Below are 9,406 nucleotides of genomic sequence, written 5' to 3'. Positions count from 1 at the left end.
TTCTAAGGTATCTTGCCCTAGAGAGCTGGGGAAGATGGCTAAAGAATGGGTATGCCCTGGTGTGCCAAAGAAAAGTACCAAGGTGGTGTTCACAAGAATCGGGGTCAGGCCCCCCTCCGGGAGAAAGAAGGGGGCAGGCATAAAAAACAAAATCTCCAAAAGATGCCAAGGGAGAGCACAGAGACAGGTCCCATTCATTGGGGAAGAGGTATTTTGGAAAGACTTTTGACTATACAAAGGCTGGGGTGTAAGGAGCCAGGACACAAGATGGGAGATACTGAGTCCACCAAGAAGTCGTTGTTGGAAGGGGGAGGTCTCAGGGGAGCAGAGGTAGTTACTTCTGACCACCCAGGGACCCACCTCTTCCAGGAACGTTACCGAGCCCTTGAGTCAGACCCTCAGATGGAAGGGTTAGGCATTTATGGTCGTGTACAATGAGGACCTGCCACACTACAAATGGACATCACACCAGTTGGTCATATAAATGAAAGGTTCTTTATAAAACAATTATCATCAGGTTCACCAGGTGAAAGAGTACACTATGCAATCGAGTTGGGGGACAGAGTCATCACTAGGTCGGAAGGGACTACGGGATAGTTTGGTTTGGGGTAATAGTCAGAATGGTCCCCGTACTCACAGTCCAGAAAGAGGGGGTAGTCACTAGTCCACGGGCTCGGGGGACCCAATGTCTGGGCCGGTTCTGGGGCCCTGTGAAGAGTAGCTGTAACGTGCTGTGGGTGGTATGAAGCGTATCCGGCGTACGGCTCTCAATCCTCGAGCCGCTTGATACGGAGATGCCCCAGGTGCGGGGCGTCCGGCGTGCTTCGCTCGTACTTATCGAGCCTCGGGGCGACTGCTAGGCTGCGCTCTGCGGGCCGTATCAGGCATACGGCTCTCAATCTTCGAGCCGCGTGATACGGAGATGCCCCAGGTGCGTGGCATCCTGCATGCTTGGCTCGCACTCCTCGAGCCGCGTTAGCTTCTTGGTACGGCTGGACGTGTCGTTTGTACGGCTCGTACCCTTCGAGCCGTAATGCTTCTCGGGGGCTGCGGGTGCAGACGTACCAGTATACTGCTCGTACCTCTAAAGCGGCGTTGGTTCTCTGGTGCCGCGGGTACGGACGTACCAGTGTACTGCTCGTACCTCTTAGGCGGTGTTGGGTCTCTTGGTGCTGTGGGTACGGACGTACCAGGGTACAGCTCGTACCTCTTAAGTGGCGTTGGTTCTCTTGGTGCTGCGGGTACGGACATACCAGTGTACTGCTCGTACCTCTTGGGCGGCGTTGGGTCTCTTGGTGCTGCGGATACGGACGTACCAGGGTACGGCTCGTACCTCTTAAGCGGCGTTGGTTCTCTTGGTGCTGCGGGTACGGACGTACCAGGGTACGGCTCGTACCTTTTAGGCGGCGTTGGTTCTCTTGGTGCTGCGGGTACGGACGTACCAGGGTACGGCTCGAGCCGCGACCAGGTCAGCAGGGCTCGAGCAGTAGGAGGCGAAGCGTCCTTAGGAATCAGGGGAGCCGCGACCAGGTCAGCAGGGCTCAAAAGGGGTGGACAGGGACGAAGCCCACGTTTCTATCTTCAAAAAGGATGAGCTGCGACCAGGTCAGCAGAGCTCTCTTCTTCCAGTCTACCACTGCCCCGTAGCTCAAGAGCGGCCCCAGTTATAGTCCTTTTTCCTTTGAAGTCTGAGTCCTCGCAGGTGGCTCCCTGGTGCCCCGGGGCTGATTGTCGGGGCTTCCTGCCATCTGCCACTTCGATCCTTTGAACTCTTGCTGTAGGGTTTCCAGACGCCCGGCGGGGAGCGGGACCATCCCTGGGGGAGGTAGGAGGTGTGATCGAAACTACTCCACCCCATCTTACTTGGGAGAAGCTTGCTACCCACAGCCGGGCATGGCGCGTTTGGTGTCTAGGTTTCCCTGGGCTCGGGGTCCTGCGTGGGGGGCTAGGGAGTCAGGGGTCCTAGGGAAAGGGAGATGGCTGAACTAGGCCTCCTATTGTTTTGCCCTATGACTAGGCTTCATGCATCTGGGGGATTGGGGGTGCTGCGCGGGGGTTTCTATGATTCCTCCGCGGTCAGGGGGGGTCTGGGAGGACAGAGTACAGGATTACATTAGTGTTGGCCTCGCACCGGGCTAACTGTCGGGGCAAGGGGGGTCTAGCCTGAAGAGTGGGTTATGCACGTGGGAGGTCGAGGGGAAGGAATGTAAGGAGACCCACGCCAAGGATGCCAGGTCTAACACGCGTCCCCCCCCCCCCCCCCCCCCAGCTGAAAGGCAGGGAGAACTACCCATCCCCTTGGGAGTTCTCTTCACTGAGGCGGAAAAACCTGGACAGACCATCCGCGTTGGCGTGGTCAGTGCCAGGGCGGTGTTCTACGGTGAAGTCCATCCCCTGGAGGGAAAGGGACCACCGCAACAGCTTGGGATTCTCTCCCCTCATCTGCATTAACCACCTGAGGGGCCGGTGGTTGGTTTGGACCCGGAAGTGAGTTCCGAACAGGTAGGGCCTCAGTTTTTTCAGTGCCCAAACCACCGCAAAGGCCTCCCGCTCGATGGTGCTCCACCTTTGTTCCCTGAGTAGTAACCTCCTGCTAATGAATGCAACTGGCTGGTCTAGGCCCTCCTCATTTAGCTGGGATAGAACTGCCCCTATGCCATGCTCTGAGGCGTCGGTCTGGACAACAAATATCCGGGAGTAGTCAGGGGCCTGGAGTACTGGCGCTGTGCACATGGCTGTTTTCAAGGTGTCGAACGCCTTCTGACAGGTGGGGGTCCAGTGCACCTTCTTAGGCTGTCTCTTAGAGGTCAATTCTGTCAGGGGCCCCACTATGCTGCCATACCCCTTGATGAATCTCCGGTAATAACCGGTGAGGCCCAGGAAGGCCCTCACCTCCGCCTGGGTCGTGGGGGGTTCCCAGGCCAAGAAGGCGTCGATTTTGGGTTGGAGGGGGGCCACCTGGCTGCTCCCGACCTGGTGCCCTAGCTAGACCACCGATCCTTGCCCAATCTGGCACTTACTGGCCTTGATGGTGAGGCCGGCCCGGCGCAGGGCCATCAACGCCTCCAAGAGGTGTCGCAAGTGCTCTTTCCAGTCGGTGCTGAATACTGCAATGTCATCCAGGTACGCTGCGCTGAAATTCTCCAGCCCTGCCAGTACCCAGTTGACCAGTCTCTGGAAGGTGGCGGGGGCATTCTTCATCCCAAAGGGCATCACCCGGAATTGGTAGTGTCCATCCGGGGTGGAAAAGGCGAATCTCTCCTTTGCCCCTTCTGTGAGGGCGATTCGCCAGTACCCGGAGGTCAGGTCGAAGGTGCTGAGGTAGTGGGCAGATCCCAGGCGGTCAATGAGTTCATCTGCTCGGGGAATGGGGTGTGCATCTGTTCGGGTGGCAGCATTGAGTCCACGGTAATCCACGCAGAACCTCAGCTCGAGGGTGGTACCCGATGCGGCCGCCTTTGGGACCAGGACCACGGGGCTGGCCCACGGACTGTCAGAGGACTCAACTACCCCCAGGGCAAACATTTTGGAGACTTCCTGCTTAATGCAGGACCGGACTCTGTCTGGGATGCAGTAGGCTTTGTGCCGCACCGGGGAGCTGTCCCCAGTGTCTACATCGTGGACACACCAATTGGTAACACTGGGGACCAGGGAGAATAGGTCAGCGAACTGTCTCAATAACTGGCGACAGTCTTCGTGCTGTTCAGGGGTCAGGTAGGCGGAGAGGACCACTCCTTCTACGGAGCCATCTTTTTCCTTAGCACACAGGAGATCGGGTGGAGGCTCAGTTTCCTCTTCTACTCCATCATCGGTGGCTAGGAGCATGCTCTCCTCAGATCGCTAGAAGTGGGGCTTGAGGCGGTTCACATGGAGGACCCTTAAAGGGTTCCTTGGAGACTGTACATCCACTAGGTAGGTGACCTGGCTCTTGTGCTCCACTACCTTGAAGGGACCGGTCCATCTGTCTTTGAGAGCGCAAGGCTCCACCGGGGCCATCACCCACACCTGCTGACCAGGCTGAAACTCTACCAGAGTGGCGTTCTGGTCATACCAGCGTTTCATTTCTTCCTGGCTAGCCTCTAGGTTTGCCTCAGCGAGTTCCCGGAATTTCCGAGTCTGATTCCTTAGGGCCAGGATGTATCGAAATACATCTTGGGGAGGGTTCCGGGGGGCTGTCTCCCAGCCCTCTTTGACCAGGCTTAGAGGTCCTCGGACGGGGTGACCATAGAGCAGCTCAAAAGGGCTGAACCCCATGGACTTCTGGGGAACTTCTTGGTATGCGAACAGGAGGCAGGGCGGGGGGGATGTCCCACTTGCGCCTAAGGGGCTCTTCGAGGCCCATGATCATTCCCTTGAGGGTCCGGTTGAACCACTCAACCAGGCCATTGCCTTGGGGGTGGTACGTGGCGGTGAACTTGTAAGTAACCCCACATTCTTGCCACAGGGACTTCATGTATTTGGAAATGAAGTTGGTCCCCCTGTCGCTCACTACCTCACGGGGGAATCCTACCCGGGAGAATATCCCCATCAGGGCCCGCCCCACCACGGGGGCATTTACCATTCGGAGGGGGATGGCTTCTGGGTACCTGGTGGCATGGTCCACCAGGACTACAATGAATCTGTGGCTCAGGGCGGTCCGGGGATCCAGAGGCCCCACAATGTCGAACCCCACTCGTTCAAATGGGGTACTGACCACCGGGAAGGGCTTGAGGGGAGCCTTGCGCTTTCCCCCACTCTTCCCACTTGCCTGGCAAGTCGGTCAGGATTTGCAGTGGGCCTCTACGTTTTGGCACATCTGGGGCCAATAGAAATGGGTGACGAGCCGGTGGTAAGTTTTATCCTGCCCCAGGTGCCCTGCCAAAGGCACATCATGAGCCAGGCCCAGCAGGAAGTCTCTGAAGCGTAGGGGTACTACCAGCACAAGGGCTGACCCTAGCTCAGCAGACTTAGGCTCGCTATATAAGAGGCCATTCTCCCAGTAGATCCAGTGGGACCCGGACTGGTCGCTGGCCGCCTGGGCGGCTGCCTGCTGCCGCTCTCCTATGAGGGTGGGGCAGGTGGTCTATTCCTGGCAGAACTCTTCCCGGGAAGGCCCACCCTCTTGTCACCACTGGGCCAATCCTGGTAGGTCACCCAATTCCGCGATCTGTTCTCTTGTAGGGCCCAGTGCATCCCCTTCGGGGTTTGCCTCCTCCCCGGTGGTGGGACTGGGGGGGTCCTGTGGCCCGTACTCCCCCCAAGGTGGCGTTCTGGGCCATTCACTCTGGTTCCAAATCCTTGTGAGCACCCATCTTGGCAGCCATGGACCGAGTGGTGGTGCACACCCACTCGGGCAGACCTAGCATTCCCAGGTGAGCCTTCCGCTCCACCTTCGCCCACGGTGAACTCTCCAGATCGTTGCCCAGTAAACAATCCACAGGCATGGCGGGTCTGACAGCTACTTGCAAGGGGCCTGAGGCTCCTCCCCACTCAAAGGGAATATGGGCCATTTTGCAGAGACTCTCAGAATTGTCTGCCGAAATGACGGGGCAGAAGACGTGTGGCACAATTTGCTCCTCAGAGACCAGGTGACAGCTGTGACACTCGCACCGGTGTCGCGGAGGACCCCTACTCAGTGCCCATTGATGGTCACTCACTGCCGGTATTTCTTAGTGTTGGCCGGCAGCGGGGCTCCGGGGACCATTTCTCCATCCCCTAGGGAGACCAGGGACATTGCTACGGGTTCCCACTCCTCGGTATTCTCTAACTCCTCCCCTAGGGCGACAGTGGCTACCTGGCGGGTGGGGGCGCCAGAGGTGACTGGCTTTTTGTTTAGGGGACATTGGGGATCACTGGCATAGTGGCCTGGTTGTTGGCATTTATAACAAGATATGATTGTCCTGGGCCTAGGTCTGCCTGGAGGGCCCCGGGACTTGTTACTGGGCGAGACTGCGAACTTTGCAGCTGGTTCCCTTGGGGGCTACGTTGGGACCCAGGCTGGCATTCCCGCTGCCTACCTTGGCCACCCCCCGCCCCCCTCGCTCCCCTCGCTGTCGGGGACCCTGTCCATTCCAGGCATAGTCTCCCACTGGGCCCCTGGGGACCCGGGTGTTCACCCAGCGGGCTGCCTCTACGGCAAGCCTCCTGGGGTTAGTAAGCTCGCTGTCAAGGAGATGCTGGCACAATTCTACGAAGCAATTTAAGGATAGGTGCTCCCAGGCTATCGGGTCAAATAATTCTTTGAAAGTGGAGACTTTGCTGCCCTTGATCCACCCTTCTAATGCTCTGCTGTAAAAGTTGACATACTCTACCCATGTGGTACTAGGAAGCTTCTTGCAATCCCTGAATCGCTGCCTGTACATCTCTGGGGTGAGCCCATATCTAGCTAATAGTGCCTCCTTCATGTGGCTGTAGCAATTCAGTACCGTGGAGGGTGGGTCTAGTAAGGTGTCCCTCCCCTCGCTCAGGAACCGCCCCCACAACCCGGCCCCCCAATCCTTCTCAGGGACCCGGTGGAAGGTCATAGCTACCTCATAGGCTTTAAACCATTGTTGAATGTCATCATTCCTATAGTATTCCTTTACTACGTCTTTGGGGATGTGTACCTTGGCTTCTACAGGGGGGGCCCCCCTCGGTTCCCCGGGGGCCCGGCTTCCTCATTCCTAGCCTTGAGCTCAAGCTCCCTCAAGCTCCGTTCATATTCTAACTGGATTTTCCTGCCCTCATGCTCCCGCTGTAGCTTTTTCTCTTCCAACTCCCTTGTAACCTCAATTCTTCCATAGCCAACTTCCTCTCTGCTAGTTTCAGTTCTCCTTCGATCTTAAGTTTAGCTAGCTCCAATTTGTGGGCTCTGCTTTTCTCTCGGTCTGCCAGCTCCTCGGGGGATAGGTCTCTTTCTGACGCGCTGCTAGCGCAGGGGAGACCGCTCTCTCTCTCTCTCGGGGACCCCGGTTTCGTCCTGCTGCGCATCCCCAGCGCCGTTCCATTCTAAATGGGGAGGAGGGGCTCTGGACTCTACCCAGGCCCTCTGGGTCTTTTGGGAATCTTCCTTGGTGCTTAGGCCAGTGGCAGGGATTTGAACGTCTTTACAGAATTGTTTCAGCTCCCTATGGGTGTAACTCTCTAATCGGTCTTCCTGAAAGGTTGGGTTCACGTTGGGTCCAGTAAGACTCATGGTGGTCGGGGGATGACCAGTTCGGGAGATAGTTGGGCAAAAAAAGGCTTAGTTCCGCAACTTTAGGGCTACGTTCGGGCCCGCCCTCGCTAGGTAGTGTGTCAGCAGCTCACTGTACAGTAACCACAAATGCCGGTTCAAATCCTTCTGTTGCCTCCAGTGTTGGAAGGGGGAGGTCTCTGGGGAGCAGAGGTAGTTACTTCTGACCACCCAGGGACCCACCTCTTCCAGGAACGTTACCGAGCCCTTGAGTTAGACCCTCAGATGGGAGGGATAGACATTTATGGTTGTGTACAATGAGGACCTGCCACACTACAAATGGACACCACACCAGTTGGTCATAAAAATGAAAGGTTCTTTATAAAACAATTATCATCAGGTTCACCCGGTCAAAGAGTACACTATACAATCGGGTTGGGGGGTAGAGTCATCACTAGGTCGGAAGGGACTACGGGATAGTTTGGTTTGGGGTAATAGTCGGAATGGTCCCCGTACTCACAGTCCAGAAAGGGGGGGTAGTCACTAGTCCACGGGCTCGGGGGACCCAATGTCTGGGCCGGTTCTGGGGCCCCGTGAAGAGTAGCGGTAACGTGCTGCGGGTGGTATGAAGCGTATCAGGCGTACGGCTCTGAATCCTCGAGCCGCGTGATACGGAGATGCCCCTGGTGCGGGGCGTTCGGCGTGCTCGGCTCGTACTTATCGAGCCTCAGGGCGACTGCTAGGCTGCGCTCTGCGGGCCGTATCAGGCATACGGCTCTCAATCTTCGAGCCGCGTGATACGGAGATGCCCCAGGTGCGGGGCATCCTGCTTGCTTGGCTCGCACTCCTCGAGCCGCGTTAGCTCCTTGGTATGGCTGGACGTGTCGTTTGTACGGCTCGTACCCTTCGAGACGTAATGCTTCTCGGGGGCTGCGGGTGCAGACGTACCAGTATACTGCTCGTACCTCTAAAGCGGCATTGGTTCTCTGGTGCTGCGGGTACGGACGTACCAGGGTACAGCTCGTACCTCTTAAGTGTAGTTGGTTCTCTTGGTGCTGCGGGTACGGACGTACCAGTGTACTGCTCGTACCTCTTAGGCGGCGTTGGGTCTCTTGGTGCTGCGGATACGGACGTACCAGGGTACGGCTCGTACCTCATAAGCGGCGTTGGTTCTCTTGGTGCTGCGGGTACGGACGTACCAGGGTACGGCTCGAGCCGCACCCAGGTCAGCAGGGCTCAAAAGGATGGGCCAGGGACGAAGCGTACGTTTCTTTCTTTAAAAAGGATGAGCCGCGACCAGGTCAGCAGGGCTCTCTTCTTCCAGTCTACCACTGCCCCGTAGCTCAAGAGCAGACCCAGTTATAGTCCTTTTTCCTTTGAAGTCTGAGTCCTCGCAGGTGGCTCCCTGGTGCCCGGGGCTGATTGTCCGGGCTTCCTGCCATCTGCCACTTCGATCCTTTGAACTCTTACTGTGGGGTTTCCAGACGCCCGGCGGGGAGCGGGACCATCCCTGGGGGAGGTAGGAGGTGTGATCGAAACTACTCCACCCCATCTTACTTTGGAGAGGCTAGCTACCCACAGCCGGGCATGGCACGTTTGGTGTCTAGGTTTCCCTGGGCACGGGGTCCTGCGTGGGGGGCCAGGGAGTCAGGGGTCCTAGGGAAAGGGTGATGGCTAAACTAGGCCTCCTATCGTTTTGGCCTATGACTAGGCTTCATGCATCTGGGGGATTGGGGGTGCTGCGCGGGGGTTTCTATGATTCCTCCGGGGTCAGAGGGGATCTGGGAGGACAGAGTACAGGATTACATTGGTGTTGGCCTCGCACGGGGCTAACTGTCGGGGCAAGGGCCGTCTAGCCTGAAGAGTGGGTCATGCACGTGGGAGGTCGAGAGGAAGGAATGTAAGGAGACCCACGCCAAGGATGCCAGGTCTAACAGTCACCCACTGGTGGCCACCCCAAAGACATTGCAAGCGTAGTGATGGTGGTAGAAGTTGTGCCTGGGAATTGCAAAAGATATACTGAAGCCACTCAAGTATCGATGTGTGGGGAGGAAATTGAACCCTTGGACGACCGGTCTGCTGGTATGGAAAAATACAGACTGTGGCCAAGAATCAGTGGGGTTGAAGTCAGGCCCTGAGGGTTATTGGTGCCAGCATCACCATGGTTATGCAAAAGATGGTTTACACGGGTGTGGAAAAGTAAATTTTGCCATGTTCTGTGTCCCTACGTGTTCCCCATCTTATGTTATATGTGCATGATTAATATGCATGTGT

The sequence above is a fragment of the Lissotriton helveticus genome, chromosome 2_2 (genome assembly GCF_964261635.1).
Source record: "Lissotriton helveticus chromosome 2_2, aLisHel1.1, whole genome shotgun sequence".
NCBI classification, from domain to species: domain Eukaryota; kingdom Metazoa; phylum Chordata; class Amphibia; order Caudata; family Salamandridae; genus Lissotriton; species Lissotriton helveticus.
The sequence above is the reverse complement of the archived record's forward strand: the minus strand, read 5'-3'. Positions refer to the sequence as shown.